Genomic DNA, 15,332 nt, shown 5'->3' with positions numbered 1-15,332 from the left:
ATACCTTTCATGATTTTGAAGCCTGCATCATTATCTCCGTCAGTCTTCAATTTAAAAAAATTAAGTCACTTGAGGTCTTCTTCATAATTTAGTGCCCAAAAGCCTGGAATTATCCTGGTCACTCTCATCTCCTTATTTTTATAGACAATATCGCCATTATCAGTTTTCAAGGGGCCCACATTGCTTCTGAACACCCTCTTTTCCCTAATATAATTGTAAAAACATTTTTGTGCTGATTTTGATATCCCTTGCAATTTTCTTTACATGTTCCTTTTCTGTAGCTATTACTATCTGTTTTGTCACCCTTTACTGTTATTTGCGTTTTTCCCATTTGCTATTTATTGCATTTTTGTATGTTTTTTCTTTCAGTTTTATGTTGTCTCTTACCTCTTTCGTTGTCCATGGGTGTCTTTTTTGACAAGTAGACCTCTTGCCCCCTTAGGGGTGTAAACTGGTTCTGTATCTCATTAAATTCTTTTTTGAACAATTGCCTCACACTGACCAATTGTTTCACAGTATGATAAATAAGAGCCTCTTTTCCTTTTGATATCTGCCAAAAGAGGCCCTTTCATATTATCCTTGTGTGGCTAGCAGGTATTGGATAAAAAAATTGTTTTGATTGCTCCTGATTTTGCTGTTTTGATTTAACTTTGTTATTTTACTTCTTGTCCAACAACAGTTTGTTTGGCCAAATTCTCCTTGCAGATTTTAGTGGTATTGCTCTTTAGGGAAAGCAATTGTTTGCATCCCTGTGGGGCTAGGTTTGCATGGCTCTATAATTAAACTGACTTACTTCATAATAGGTCCCTTTCTTGTTGCGCGCGCCTGAATTGCTACCTTTTCCAATATGCACTACCCTTATAGATATCCAAATTAAAATTCATCTACCGCATCCTAGTTATGACATCAAACAAGTCTGCTTCCTTGGAAGGCCCTGCTCCCATCAGTGGCAACCGCAGTAAAGGCCTGAGGAAGGAAACGTGTCAGAAATGTGGCGGCAGGAAGATCCCAGGTGGTCCCACGAGTCAGTGATGCCTCCCTGCAGACTCTCCTCCAGGCTGCTCGGAAAAGGCGGGAAGTCCAGGCCGCTTGACCAAGCAAGCCTGGATGGAAGTCAAAGAGGTCAGCAGCTGTGGAGTTATCTATAGACCCTGGCTGCAGTGCCGAAAGTGGTTGAATGATCTTGTTCATTCAGCCAAGGTGCGTACTCCACACCTCACTTTCCTTAGGGGCTCAAAAGTGGCAATGACTGAGGGTCAGGTTGGTGGAAAGGGAATGCCCTCCCATTCGGTGGCAATGGGGTCAGGCAGCAGCATATCTTGTCAGAGGCATGAATGCAACCTGTCAGTGGTGGCTGTGGCAAGGTCGCTCCAGAGTGGCCGCATGCAGGAGGCAATGGTGTAATTCCAACATGGACAGCTAGGCAGCAAGGCAGCCACCAGCTTAGTCATTGTTCTAGTCTTTGCTGGGTGACTAACATTGTTTATCCTGCAGGAAAAGAGAGCTCAGAATGCCAAGGGAAGGGCCTGGACTGGTGGTGGTATTCCCGTCCTGGCCATCCTAACACCAGTGGTGCAGATGGCTCTGGAATTAGCAGGCCGCATGCCGGCTGCTCCATTGCGGATGGTGAGATCGGAATGCGTTCACAAGAGAATGAGTAGCCTCATGGATGGGCACAAGATAGCTGTTAACTACCACGAGGAATGGTGATGCAATGTCTTCCACTGGACACATGGATCTCCACAGTAGTAGCAGTTGGAAGGACGTGATGGGAAGTGCAGAACCCTTTAATCTATCTTCTCTTTTATGCAGGTCATCAACAAGAGCAGAATGCTGCAGTGACCAGGGGACAGCAGTCCATCTCTGAGGAGGAGGAGGAATCCTAGTAGATTCCCAGTCACATCATTCCCCTGCATCCTCCATCACTGCAGATACCATTACATCGGTGGAGATCCGTTCACATTTAGATTTGCGGTCACAACCTGGTGAGGACACCACAGATGTGGATGAGCAGCTGATGGAGGCTATGACAGCTAAGGCCACTGACACTTGGAGGAGTGTGGGAGGTGTCACTGAGCGTAGGGCGATGGGATGGCGAATGAAGGAGATGGTAATGGTGCAGCAGAAAGGTAATGCTTTATTGGAATGGAAGGATCAGGTAGCAAGGATCATCTGAAATGTTCCTGTATTAGTGTGTCCTGAGCATCCCTTGCACCTATCTCACACCTTTCCTGTGGTCCCTGGGGTCTTTCATGATGCATTGCCTAGTCACCAGCTTCCTCCACATTTTTTTTTATTCGTCCATGGAATGTGGACGTCGTTGGGGCCAGCATTTATTGCCCATCCCTAACTGCCCTTGAACTAAGGCCATTTAAGAGTCAACCACATTGCTGTGGGTTTGGAGTCCTGTAGGCCAGATCAGGTAACGACAGCAGATTTCCATCCCTAAAGGACATTAGTGAACCAGATGGGTTTTTACAAAAATCAACAATGGTCACCATTAGACTAGATTTTAATTCCAGATTTATTAATTGAATTCAGATTTCACCATCCACTGTGGTAGGATTTGAACCCTTGTCCTCAGGGCATAAGCCGAGGTTCTGGATTACTAGTCCAGTGACATTACCGCTAGACCACCGCCCCATCTCATCCTCATTGTCTGAGGAGGCATTGCGCTCCACTATATCCTCATTGTTCAATAGTTCTCCCCTTAGTAGAGCCAGGTTGTATAGCACACAGCACACCAGGGCGTCTCGTCCACCCACCACATGCCACCCCCTCTTCCTTCCAGTCTGAAGCGCACAAATGCCAGTTCCCGAATGGCATTCTGGCAGCTCCCACCTGCTGTGCAGGCACCTTAGCCCCCACTTCTGGCAGTGATATTTGATGCCCACGCAGCTCTACCCTACCTTCCAAGGCACGCTAGCTTACTTGATGGCCGCCAAGTGAAGCAAGCCATCATCTCCCACTTGCTTGCCGCCTTCATATACCTGCTAGGGCTCTGACTGCACATGGACCCCATGCACTTTCGGCAATATTCAAAAAAACACTATCAATTGGGAAATGAATTGCCTCAATTATCTGTTTAAAGCGTGAGGTGTGCTGCCCTTCCACTATGCTTTTTGCCCCTTGGAAAATCCTGATCTGACGTAGACGTTGGACTTCTGTTCCGACGTCTTCCAATGCAATATTCTAGCCCCACCCCGCTGTCTCCAGCCCCTTCCTCAAAGGACTTGGAAAATCCCAAGTCATGAAGTAAAAATGTTCAGGAAATTGCTTATATTCTTCTTCCGTCTTGGCCAAATAATAGCTTTATGGACTCTTCAGATGTATTTCTTGATACCAAGAAATACCAAGAAATGGGCGGCACAGTGGCGCAGTGGTTAGCACTGCAGCCTCACAGCTCCAGGGACCCGGGTTCGAATCTGGGTACTGCCTGTGCGGAATTTGCAAGTACTCCCTGTGTCTGCGTGGGTTTTCTCCGGGTGCTCCGGTTTCCTCCCACTTGCCAAAGACTTGCAGGTTGATAGGTTAATTGGCCATTATAAAAAAAAAATTGCCCCTAGTATAGGTAGGTGGTAGGGAAATATATAGGGACAGGTGGGGATGTGGTAGGAATATGGGATTAGTGTAGGATTAGTATAAATGGGTGGTTGATGGTCGGCACAGACTCGGTGGGCCGAAGGGCCTGTTTCAGTGCTGTATCTCTTAAAAAAAAAGAAGCTCCACACAAAGAATGAGGAATTACAATTGTTTCCTTTGAACATTTGTTGTTTGTCTGTAATTCCAGGAATCCACAAATTCTTTGAAACATGAATGCTTTTGCTCTGCTTATTCATTCTCTATTGTATCATGGAAAATCTGCATATCCTTGACTTTATCAGTCTTTTGTTTGATCTGTTCAAGTCTCTTTTTACACACTGGTGTTAACAATATCAAGCTGGGGCATGTAAACTGTTATCATCAACAGTGTCCCTCTCACAATCGTTACCAGCAACGTACAATAAGGAATCAACTGGAAAGATACATTTTCCAGACATTTCATGTGTAGATCATGCTACAATCTTAACATTAACTTTTACACTCTTGAGGACTAGCTTTGAGTATCTTCTGAACATTAATAAACAAAAGCTTCTGCTCAGTATTGACATCTTTAACTTGATTATATATTGTTGGAAGCACTCACATGTGAATGTCATTGTTCATGTTCCTTCCTCTATTTGGGCATATTCATGCTCAGTACCTGTCACTGATTGAGATGAATAGCTTACAGATTTCTACTGAGACTTGAATGAAGGGCGGCACAGTGGCGCAGTGGTTAGCACCGCAGCCTCACAGCTTCAGTGACCCGGGTTCAATTCTGGGCACTGCCTGTGTGGAGTTTGCAAGTTCTCCCTGTGTCTGCGTGGGTTTCCTCCGGGTGCTCCGGTTTCCTCCCACATGCCAAAGACTTGCAGGTTGATAGGTAAATTGGCCATTATAAATTGTCCCGAGTATAGGTAGGTGGTAGGGAATATAGGGACAGGTGGGGATTGTGGTAGGAATATGGGATTAGTGTAGGATTAGTATAAATGGGTGGTTGATGGTCGGCACAGACTCGGTGGGCCGAAGGGCCTGTTTCAGTGCTGTATCTCTAAAAAAAAATAAAAATAAAAAAAAAGTGAGGAACTTTCTGTACTACCATCAGTCATCCTGTTACTGGGACAGTGGTTACGACCGAGGTTGGAGGAATGCACTGTCTTTCTCTAGTTCCACTATATGACAACATGAAAGGCACAATTCAGCATAGCAGCGCCTCATCAGACCCCTTTCCTATCCTGAGTGGCGTGAAACAGTGCTGTGTTCTCGCACCTACACTGTTTGGAATCTTCTTCTCCCTGCTGCTCTCACATGTGTTCAAGTCTTCAGAAGAAGGAATTTTCCTCCACACAAGATCAAATGGCAGGTTATTCAACCTTGCCCGTCTAAGAGCGAAGACCAAAGTACGGAAAGTCCGCATCAGGGAACACCTCTTTGCTGACGATGCTGCATTAACATCCCACACAGAAGAGTGTCTGCAGAGACTCATCGACAGGATTGCGGCTGCCTGCAACGAATTTGGTCTAACCATCAGCCTCAAGAAAACGAACATCATGGGATAGGATGTCAGAAATGTTCCATCCATCAATATCGGCGACCACGCTCTCGAAGTGGTTCAAGAGTTCACCTACCTAGGCTCGACTATCACCAGTAAACTGTCTCTTGATGCAGAAATCAACAAGCGCATGGGAAAGGTTTCCACTGCTATGTCTAGACTGGCCAAGAGAGTGTGGGAAAATGGCGCACTGACACGGAACACAAAAGTCCGAGTGTATCAAGCCTATGTCCTCAGTACCTTGTTCTACAGCAGCGAGGCCTGGACAACGTATGTCAGCCAAGAGTGACGTCTCAATTCGTTCCATCTTCACTGCCTCCAGAGAATCCTTGGCATCAGGTGGCAGGACCGTATCTCCAACGCAGAAGTCCTCGAGGCGGCCATCATCCCCAGCATATACATCCTACTGAGCCAGCGGCGCTTGAGATGGCTTGGCCATGTGAGCCGCATGGAAGATGGCAGGATCCCCAAGGACACGTTGTACAGTGAGCTTGTCACTGGTATCAGACCCAAAGTCCGTTCATGTTTCCGCTTTAAAGACGTCTGCAAACGTGACATGAAGTCCTGTGACATTGATCACAAGGTTGGGAGTCAGTTGCCAGTGATCGCCAGAGCTGGCGGACAGCCATAAAGGCAGGGCTAAAGTGTGGCGAGTCGAAGAGACTTAGCAGTTTGACAGGAAAAAAGACAGAAGCGCAAGGGGAGAGCCAACTGTGTAACAGCCCTGACAACCAATTTTATCTGCAGCACCTGTGGAAGAGTCTGTCACTCTAGAATTAGCCTTTCTAGCTACTCCAGGCACTGCTTCACAAACCACTGACCACCTCCAGGCGCTTACCCATTGTCTCTCGAGACAAGGAGGCCAAAGAAGAAGACGACGACTACTCTGCTGGTCACAACATATATTTCATTGTTTTACCCAGTTACCGATACGACCAATTATATATTTTATCTACATTAGTTTCAGAATAAAAATCCGCCAAACAGTTTTCTTTAATAAACAACAGAATTGTTGATTTATCATAAAACAAGACTTATTCAATAAAGATGCAAAGCTTATGAACACACAGTTTGAAATATGAAAGTATAAATCTCTACCCTTCTAAAATATCCTAACACACGCGCGTGCGCGCACGCGCACACGCACACACACACACACACACCAGTTAAAGAAAAAAATAAAGAATAATGAAAGAAACTGGCTCCGCAGAGATCAGCTTTAGAAAAAATACTTTGACCTAGTTACTATCAATTCTTGAAGAAAAAGGATAACATATGGAATGTTCCAGATGGCCCTTTGGTTTGGCGTCTGGGTACACATACAAGGGCTGTCACTGGGATCTTTCTGGAAGCAGTTCGTTCAGGAGATGTCGACAGGAAGTCTTCCAGGAGCTTCTCAGGAGAAATACTGGCATCAGTTTCTCCAGCTCTCACACTGGATTCTTAGGGTTTCTCAAAGAGGTGGAACAGGATGAGTTGGGTGGTTTCTCTCTTAGCAGGATACACACCAACTGACTTCCAAACAATATCCAAAAATGAAACAAAAACTCCGGACAGCCACAAATCCAGACATGTGACTTCTCTAAATTCAAACAGTTCCATAGTCCAAAGGCTCCGCCTGTTTACTTAGCTTAAGACATGTGACTTCCAGTAAGTGTTTGTTTACAAAGTCCCAAGTGTCCTTCCAGTGACCCTTTAAAAAAAACAAGTCCAGGCATGTTGTCAGGTATTTTCCACAGTCTTTTAAACACAAGTCCTCAAAAAATATTAATAATGGAGGCACCTTCATGACACAGTACAGCACCTAACCAGTATGAATTCATATCTATACTTATGTAACAGAGAACTTGGCCGAGCCAAATCTTAACATCCTTCATGGCACAATGAATCAACCATAAAACTGAAAATATCAGCCGGCCTCCTTTTATTGGGCTTAACTAGGCTCTTAATGAGCTTAATTGGCTCCTCTTCTTGTGGGGGCAGGTAGCCCTGCCAGACCCGAACCTGGCTCAGCAAAATTGGCTGACACTGGGAACCGGGTGGCGAAACCGGCATGCAGGCAGTGCCAGTATTTTCAGGCCCCATCCACCTCTGTTCCTACCCTCAGCAGAGCCGGAAAATTCGGACTTTTAACACTGTTTCTCGCTCCACTGATGCTGCCAGACCGGCTAAGTATTTCCAGCATTTATAATTTTGTATTTTTTTTTAAAAGACATCTCCTCTCTCTATATTTTAACTTCTCTATTGCATCGAAACCGTTCACCCCTCCAAAGGTAAAATATTGGTCTTGAAAGCTGAATCAAATGGCTTTCTTTGTTAATATTTATGTGAAATGCAAATCGAAGCACAGACATTGTTACTTGGGCTACTTTAAATAGGGTATGTTGTCAATGGCCCATATAGGAGGCAATATTTCACTCTGTCCTGTACGTCCATCAGATATTGTCAAAACAACTTTCTCCACAATGCTGAACTGTTATAAGACAAAATCTGTCTCCCCAGTACATGTGAGACTATAATATCTTGGAACAGAGTAAATAAAATTATTAATCCTGATTCTGTCACATAGCATTCAGAAAAACTTGTTTTTTCCAGATTAAGGATAATTTTATTTAAACTGGAAGAATCAAATAACCATATGTTTTCCAATGTAATAACTGCTGCTATAACAAAATAACCTTTTCATTGTTGCTATGGTAAACAAGTTTTATTTACCCGTCAACATCGCAATGAATTGCTCTTTAATCAAGAAATCTGAAAGGATTACTCCAGGATACAGGCAACAGCTTTATCGTTGTTTTATGTTTGCATTTATGCAACTCTATAAATAACATTTTTTAAACTGTTTCTCAGAATGTCATATTCATCTGGCATGTGGCTGGACACCTAATGAAAGCCTGTTTATAACATTTTTTCCTTCATAAAGAAAACATGGATATCTAACAAGCTGTAAATATGATTAGGTAATCATTTTCAAGGAATCTCTATTTGGGGATTCGAATTCAAAGTAACTTTTCAGTACATTTTATTTCCCGTAATAAATTCTGATGTAGCTTATTCTAGATGATGAGATATCGGCCAGGTTATACTGTCAAAATAGTGTTCAGGCTAATAGAGTTCACTGTTATTAATGGCCAAATGGTACAGCAACTTCAGGTGAGGGACAGATGCATAGTGAAATATCTCTGACACTAAAAACTAACTATTATAAGTGATTAGTATCATTCCCTCAGGTTTTAATTATAGTTAGATGTAAAAATGTTCATTTTTTTCACTTTTTTTGCCTTTCTCTCTCTCTCTTTCTTAATCCCATCTTTCTTTGCCTCTCTTCATTTCTCTTTCTGTACCTGATTTGACTTTGAATTCACCCACTCCAATTTAAACTTCCTTCTCAGTCCTTGAACTGTTAATTTAACAATCCTTCTATCTGATTTGGTTGGGTTAGGAGGTACACAGTTGATTGCCTTGTTCACTCAGGACCCAGATGCCCAGCTTCCCTCACTGTGTCATTAGTAGGTTGCACTTTCAGCAACTTGCCATGCAAAAAATTATAAAAATATAAAAATTCAAGTGTAAGTTTAACTAAAAGCACTGTGGCAGGGCTAGAGTGGGTGGATCATGAGGTTAGCCAAGAAAGTGATAAATGGTAAGGTAATTATTTTTTAAGTCGCAAATTTTAACTGAATGATTTTATCTGGGTCTGCATGCACATTCATGCAATTCTAGCTTAAGGCCATTATTAGACCTGTAACATTAGTGCAGTTCAATAAAAACAACCTTTATTTGCTACAAGAAAAGGTATATTGAAGTCAAAGGGCAAATCAGCTCTTTAGTGAATAACACCATTAACACATTCAAAGGTTTTCATCACCAGGTTTATAATTGAGCAAGCATTGGACAAAGTAGGCACCAGGGACTGCTGCTGAATACAAACCATGTTGAACAAAACTGCTTCTTCATCTGTAAATGTAGCGGCATAGAAATTAGTGTGCGCGTGTGTGTGGCTGGGGGTGGGGGGAAGAGGTGGTGGAGCTGCAGGATCCATGTACAAACAGAACTTGTTTTTGTCGGACATATTTAAAAAAGAAATAAAATAAACATATTCTTTTATATGACATCCAGCTGCTTAAATCCGTCATTTTTGTTCAGTACAAAAGACTAGCTTATTTCAAAAAAGCAATTTGTGCCATTTAGTTTCCTTTTTAAATTATTTTATTTTAATAAGATGTATAGACTATATTCCAGACAGAAGGTGTAATGAGAGGGTGTTTCACAAAAGCCTGGAAGAATTAGTCTCTCATGTTGTCCAGGCTTAAATCCCTGTTGAATGAGCCCTCAGCCTCCCTCAGTATTCTTTGACGGGCCCATTGCTGGCTCACTAAATCAGGATCCTCCGCATGCCCTCCATGCTTCTCAGGAGCTCGTGTCCCCATCCGTCTCTGTATCATGCTCAGCTCTTCTACTGCTGCCCCTCTGACCCACCAAAAGATAAACAATTACTGGTATTCTGTATCTATCCGTCACAAACATTTTCTCACTTGTAAACAATGCCTTTACCATTCACAACCTCATTTTGGATGATTCCATTGTCTTTCTGACATTACCAAAACCACGGCTCCTGGGCTACAATTCCTCCTTACTTCCAGCCGACTATGTCTTGGCTACACTTTCCACTGCCAGCCCTGACCAAATCACTACGGTGGTAACATGACCTCATCAGCAAGTCTCTTCCTACCCTCTGAAGGCTCCCTTTTGAGCAGCTCTTCCACTTTTAACCCTCACACCTCTCTTTTAAACTTCTCATCATTTACCAGCCCTCCCATGCCAGTTCCACACTGACTTCCTTACTGAGATGTACTCCGTCACTCTTCATTTAAACTCCCCCACCCTCATCCTTGGTTATTTCCTTGACTTCATCAACTCTCCTGGCTTCTCTGCATTCAAGGTCTCCACCTCTGACAGGGCAATCTCTGATCATTTTCACATATCCACCTACATTCTTGCAATCCTACTTTTATAAACATCCATCCAAATAAAAGCTCTTGCCCAGCTCCTTCACAAACTTGCTCTCAAAATCCTGATTCCCTCAAGAGACCAGCATGGAACAAAAACTGTCTTCATCTGTACGTAATCGGTAGACATAGAGTTGGATTTTATCCAGCCCTTGGAGATGGGCTTGGAGGCAATGGGTGGGGCAGATGAAATGGCAGTACCGTGCCCAACAATGTCATGCCCCCATGCCATTTTGTCCGTGGTGGGCACCGTGGCGACAGCAACTCTGCTGGGCGGCCAATTAAGCCACTCAAATGGCCATAAAAGGGCCACCTCACACCTCCGCTGGCATTTAGCGAACATCAGAGGGGCCCACCAATGCGTGGAGACACTGCCTCCTAGCAGGTTCAGGGCAATCCATGGCCCACAGACAGCCCCGCCGCCCTCCCCCCGTCAATGGCTGCCCCTGCAGCAAGACCCTTAAACCCTTCTCCCTGCCCTAACCAACCAACTTCCCACCTCCTCGCCAGGGCCTGCCATTCTGGCCCCAGAGATCCCAACCCCACTGACTTTGGTCTCAGGGCCTCCTCCATCTTCGCTGTTCCAGGCATCCTGCCGTACCAGCAGTGACCACTGCTCCCAGTGACGCTGCTAGGACTGCTGAGCTGCTGGCCCTTTGATTCTCCAGCAGCTCTTGGGGTGGGATCTTACCCCTTAAAGGGGCTGGTATCCTTGACGGCAGGCAGCTAATTGCCTGCCTGCTGTTGAATTTGGCTGGGGTCTGAGAAAGGGCCGAGGTGGGGTCGCCCCTCCACCCCTTCTGGCCCGTTGCCGAGACACCCGAAATGAAATCCAGCCCAAAGTCTTCAACCAGATCGATTTATCTATTAGAAGGTATGAACTACACAAGGCTACTTTATATGATGACAGTCGGTACAGTTTTACAAACTGGCCTTGGTGATTTGAGCTGTGTTGAGACATACTGCTAATACTGCCTGTTTCAACAAATTCTGCAAATATATCTTTTAACTACAAAATTAAGTGCTGAACATTAAATAGATTCTTAGTCAATACCTTTCCTGCTGGCGTCCTAATAGCACCTCCATCAGCGACATCTCTGCCACTGCTACTCTGCTCAACCGTTCCCATGACTCTGCATTCAACAATCTTGCTCAATAAATCAATTGATGTCTCCATCCAGGTTGCATTCAGGTATCCCCCATCCTAACACCCTCCAAGTCAGAGGGATGCAAACCTAGGTTAGTCACCAATTGGCAGATATGGTTTGACTATATTGAGCATTATGGTGCTTTGCTGTCCACAGCCAAAAGTGTCTGTTACTCTTTCGAGATCATCCTGGAGGTTATAGACATCCCAAACTCCTTTTCCTGCGACTACAATTGTGCTGCACTTCCCTCCTCACCCTGTATTAATTCAGTACCTTTGACCATGCATCCTCATCCAGTATCTCTCTTCCTTTATTCAGCTCTGTGGAACTGCCTTTGCATTTCCATTCCTACCATTCCAAATGCAGCTAGTTCCTCTGCAACCATGGCTTCTATCCTTGCCCCCCTTACCATCTTTATCTACATGCTATCCTTCAGCAATATCATCTGCAGTATAGGTGCTACATCATTACCACTTCTCTCAACTGATCAACTGTCTCCACGCTATCAAATTGTTTGTCTAACATTAATTCATACATGAGTCACAAAAACATCTAGTCCAACTTCAGCAAACATGAAGCCATTGTTAAAAGAGTGCTTCTACTTTTAAAAATATGTTTTAAGGACTCATTTAAATTGTGGAAATGGGTTCATTTGGAAGCCTGAAGAAATGTTTTTTTCACTGGGATCATTGAAAGGACACTTGACTGAAAACACTTACTGGAAGAATCAAGGAGTGCTAAAATCAACCTCTACTAGAAATCACTTGCCTTAAGATAAATAACAACAGGAACCTTGGACTAAGGGAAATTGTTTCCAGAGAAGCCACATGTCAAGGCTTATGGAGGTCAAGAGGTTAACTTTCTGTTTGGGGTTTGGACTGTTTTCAGTTCCGTTGGGATGTGAACTGTTTTGAAGACAGTTGGTGCGTTGCCTGCCAAGGATAAAGAAAACCCTAGCTTATTTTGCCTTCACTTCTCTAAGAGACTCTGAGAAGTCCAGTGTGTCAGCTCTTCTTTCCTCCCATCTTTGGAAAAACCCTGCAATTCAAGTGTGTGCTGGCTGAAACCCCTGATGCCACATTTCTCCTGCAAAGCCTACCAAATGATTTCTGCACATCTCGAGAATGAACTGCTTCTGAAAAGATCCCAGTGACCCGTCTACATATATTCGGACGCCAGACCAAAAGAGACAACTGACATCTTTCCATATTTTTTTTTCCTTCAAGAATTAGCAAGTATTTGGCCAAAGTTTTTTTTGGTCTTTTTCTTGTAACAGACCTCTGCAAAGAGAATTTCTGTATTTTTTTCAGTGTGTATGTGAGTTTGTGTGTGGGAGATTTTAAAAGGGAACTTTCATATTTCAATCTGTGTATTAATGCTTTGCTTCGTTACTGGATAAGTCTTGTTTTATAATAAACTGATAATTTTGTTGTTTATTAAAGAAACGTGGTTGGTGTAGTTTATTCTGGCATAAAGAGTAGAACATATTATTGACTGCATCGGTAACTGGGTAGACATTTAAATATAGGTTGTGACCTTTGGAGAAGTGGAACTACAAAAGACAGTGCACTCCTCTCACTTCGGTTGTAACATATAATTGGGGGCTCTGTGCAGGATAACTCAAAAGCCGATAATGTGGGGTAATAATAATTGAAAAGCAGAAAAGAAAAAAAAGGTTTCTTGTGTATTAGCATAAAATATACACTACCGGAATGTCTTTGTCAGTTGCACGACCTTTCTGGAGAAGGAGGACTTATCCCTGAGTGATGTGAAAAACTTAACCAAGATTAAGCTAATAGCATTGGCAGCAAAATTGCAGTTAGAGTTACAACTAGGAGCTAAGAAAGCAGACATAATTGAAGTAATAGCAAAGTATTTGAAATTGGAAGAAGAAAAAGGTGATCCAGATGGTAGGTCAGTTGAATTAGCTAGGATTCAGTTGCAATTTGAAATGAAAAAACTTGAGCTTGAAAGAGAATTGACAATAAAGAAACCTGAACTTGAGGAAAAGGGAAGAGAAAGAGAAAGAGAAGGAAGGGAATTTGAGTTAAAACAGATAGAGTCATTGTCATAGAATTCTACAACACAAAAACAGGCCCTTGTTCATCAGATAGTGGTACCGCCCAAGTATCGTCGGGAAATATTACGGATAGCCCATGAAATTCCTATGGCAGGTCTTGTGGGGATCTGGAAGACCCAATCGTGTATAGGTTGACATTTTTACTGGCCACATCATTCCATGGAGTTTAGTAAAACATGCCATACATGCCAGCTTGTGTGAAAACCGTAACCTGCCATAAAACTGGCACCTCTAAAACCCATACCAGTTTTTGGGAACCATTTAATAGGGCGTTGGTATATTGTGTAGGACCTTTACCGAAAACAAAAGCGGGACACCAATATATACTCACGATCATGGATATGGCTACTCGGTTCCCAAAGGCCATTCCCTTGAGAACAATTTCTGCTAAGGTAGTGGTAGAGAAGTTAACCCAGTTCTTCACTTAATATGGATTACCGATTGAAATTCAGTCGGATCAAGGTTCCAATTTTATGTCTAAAATTTTCCAGGAAGTTATGAATAATTTGGGTATAACACAGTAAAAGTCTTCAGCATACCACCGACAGATACAAGGGGCTTCAGAAAGGTACCATAAGACCCGCAAAACAATGATTGGGGATAAAGGGCTAGAAGTTCTTTTGTTTGCACTAGGGATTCACCTAATGAATCTACCAGTTTTAATCCTTTTGAATTAGTTTATGGACATGAGATAAGAGGTACTCTAAAACTAATAAAAGAAAAGTTTTTAGAGCAGAGGAACGAATCTTCTGTCTTAGATTATGTATCCGTGCTCCGGGAGCGACTCAAAGTGGCTCCGGAACACCTGATAGCTTCCCAAACCACCGTGAAGAAATGGGCAGACAAGAATGCCAAGACATGAATATTTCAACCAGGGGATGAGGTGTTAGTATTATTGGCTTTACAGGGTGAACCGCTGAAAGCACGGTTCAGTGGTCCATATAAAGTCAAAAGAATTGGTAAAGTAAATTATTTGAATGACATCCCAGATCGCCGGAAAAAGAATTGGCTACGTCATATCAATATGTTGAAACAATATCATTGCCGGGAGGAGGATAAGCAAGCACAGACATGTCAGGTGGTAAGGATAGTGAAGGATGAAAGGGATAGTGAGGATGAGGCAGAAGGAGGCCTACAAAATTCTCAGATTGAACTTCCTACTATCCGATTAGCGAATACTGAATTGTGAAGGAGATTAGACACTATGCTTTCATATTTAGATGCAGAACAACGGGAAAACCTAACAGCCTACTCACAAAATTATAGGAGTCTGTCGGGACAAACCTGGATGTGCAATCTTAGCCATACATGATGTGAATATAGGTGATTCCTTTCCTATAAAACAGCATCCTGATCACTTAAGTCCAGAGAAGCAAGCCCAGGTGAAAGTAGAAATCCAATACACGTTGGCAAACCACCAAATTGAACCCAGTCAAAGCAGCTAGAGTTCCCCAGTGGTGTTAGTGTCTAAACCTGACGGTTCAACTAGATTCTGCATAGACTACAGAAAGGTTAATGCAGTAACAAAGACAGACTCCTACACAATTCCTTGCTTTTTCTATTTCTTCGGGGATGTGGGAATCGCTGGCTAGGCCAGCATTTATTGCCCATCCCTAATTGCCCTTGAGAAGGTGATGGTGATCTGCCTTCTTGAACCACTGCAGTCCATGTGGGGTAGGCATACCCACAGTGCTGTTAGGTAGAGAGTTCCAGGATTTTGACTCAGTGACAGTGAAGGAACGGCGCTATAGTTCCAAGCCAGGATGGTGTGTGGCTTGGAGGGGAACTGGCAGGTGGTGGTGTTCCCATGCATCTGCTGCCCTTGTCCTTCTAGGTAGTAGAGGTCGCGGGTTTGGAAGGTGCTATCTAAGGAGCCTTGGTACGTTGCTGCAGTGCATCTTGTATATAGTACACACTGCTGCCACTATGCGTCGGTAGTGGAGGAAGTGAATGTTTGC

The 15,332-nt window shown here is 43.4% G+C and overlaps 1 protein-coding gene and 1 long non-coding RNA gene across 2 annotated transcripts in view; one reads left to right on the top strand and one right to left on the bottom strand.

Annotated features, from left to right (window-relative positions):
* Nucleotides 1–15,332, bottom strand: part of bbox1 (butyrobetaine (gamma), 2-oxoglutarate dioxygenase (gamma-butyrobetaine hydroxylase) 1) — a 271,737-nt gene that overhangs the window by 92,129 nt on the left and 164,276 nt on the right. The window lies entirely within an intron of this gene.
* Nucleotides 1–15,332, top strand: part of LOC137377132 (uncharacterized) — a 401,963-nt gene that overhangs the window by 244,912 nt on the left and 141,719 nt on the right. Inside the window, exon 2 of the long non-coding RNA XR_010976365.1 lies at nt 1,813–2,129. This is a non-coding gene — a long non-coding RNA (uncharacterized lncRNA). The remainder of the gene's footprint in view (nt 1–1,812; nt 2,130–15,332) is intronic.

This window comes from Heterodontus francisci, chromosome 14 (genome assembly GCF_036365525.1).
Source record: "Heterodontus francisci isolate sHetFra1 chromosome 14, sHetFra1.hap1, whole genome shotgun sequence".
NCBI lineage: Eukaryota > Metazoa > Chordata > Chondrichthyes > Heterodontiformes > Heterodontidae > Heterodontus > Heterodontus francisci.
The sequence above is the reverse complement of the archived record's forward strand: the minus strand, read 5'-3'. Positions and strand labels throughout refer to the sequence as shown.